The 1,566-nt window shown below is 38.8% G+C and overlaps 1 pseudogene; it reads left to right on the top strand.

Annotated features, from left to right (window-relative positions):
- Positions 1-1,046: 1,046 nt before the first annotated feature.
- On the top strand, positions 1,047-1,409 carry LOC102836947 (annotated as a pseudogene).
- Positions 1,410-1,566: the final 157 nt, after the last annotated feature.

The raw sequence follows: 1,566 nt of genomic DNA, 5'->3' as shown, positions 1-1,566 counted from the left end.
AGGATCTATATTGAAGTACAGGAGTCCTGGTGTGGCACTGTGGGCTAATGTGCCAGACTACAAAACTGTTTGAACTGCATTGTAGGCAGTTCAAGCTCACCAGTTGCTCCTTGGAAACCCTAATCAGGGTTGTTATGGGTCAGAACCAACTCGATGGCACTTAACGACAACAACAATTTTAGTACAGAACAGGCAAAGATAGGATAATATCCATATGCCTAGAAGTCAGTTAATACAACTATTATTCAAATTTACATTCCAATCACTAATGCCAGTTATAATGAAATTGAAGAATTCTACCAAATTCTTCAGGAAGAAAGACAAGGTTTTCTACACTCTCAAAAACCATATTAGACTTTGCCGTAATCCGAACTGACTCAATGGCACAACACCAACAACTTCTTCAGTCTGAACTCAATCAAACATGCAATCAAGATACAGTGATACTTACTTGTGATTGGAATGCACAAGTTGGAAGCAAATAGATAGGATTAGTTGCTGGAGAATATGGCAATAGTGATAGAATCAATGCTGGAGATCTCATTGTAAAATTTTGCAAATTCAATAATTTGTTGATTTAAAATATCTTTTTAGATCAATATAAAGAAGAAAATACACATGAACCTCACCAGATGAAATACATAGAAATCACACTGACTACATCTGTGGAAAGAGACTATGGAAAGCACTATATCATTAGCTAAAACAAGGCTAAAGCAAACTGTGGAGCAGACCATCAATTGCTTATATGAAACTCCAGGTTGATACTAAAAGAATTAAAACAAGTACACAAAAACCATCATATGACCTTGAACATACCCCAACTGAAATTAGAGATCATCTCAAAAACAGATTTGATTTATTATACAATGATGATCAAAGACCAGAAGAATTGTGGAATGACATCAAGAACATCATTCAGGGATTAGGGCCTGGTGGGTGGATGGCAGTTGGGTGGTGCTTGCCATGTAGCCAACCGTGGCAAGCTTTCCATGCATGGGTGACATGCCATAGTGCTTCATCTATAGCCTGGTCAATGTGTTATAATGCCTTCTTGTACCAACCTGGCTACTAGGATTCCCAGTAGTAAATTGTACTCGAGGCTCTCTAGCAGACATGATGGCTACATTAGCTTCCAGTTTAAGAAAAGCCTTCTTAAGACCCTTTATAAGGCCATTGCACTGCCAACATGCTGTTTTTGATTGGTGCTTTTCGTATTATCATAGGCTCCCTTCTACTGGCAGGCTACATAAGCAAAGGGGGGTGAGGGAGAAGAACAGGTCATTTCTGTCTTGATCATTGACATCCTGTTGTTCCTGTCAGGATTCTACTACTGTCCCATTGCCTACTATGCATCTACAGGCTACCAGGGATACTCCTATGATGACATTCCAGACTTTGATGATTAGCATCCACTTCGTGCCAGAAAGAGTACTAGATGAATGAATCCAATTTAAGACATTGGATAGAACCTAGTTAAGGGCTAAGGTGTTCTATCGTTTGCAGATGTTTAACAAAGCTATGGTCAGATTATATAGGTATATCCCAAAAATGTTTACTGAGCTT

The sequence above is a fragment of the Chrysochloris asiatica genome, unplaced genomic scaffold (genome assembly GCF_000296735.1).
Source record: "Chrysochloris asiatica unplaced genomic scaffold, ChrAsi1.0 scaffold00601, whole genome shotgun sequence".
NCBI lineage: Eukaryota > Metazoa > Chordata > Mammalia > Afrosoricida > Chrysochloridae > Chrysochloris > Chrysochloris asiatica.
The sequence above is the reverse complement of the archived record's forward strand: the minus strand, read 5'-3'. Positions and strand labels throughout refer to the sequence as shown.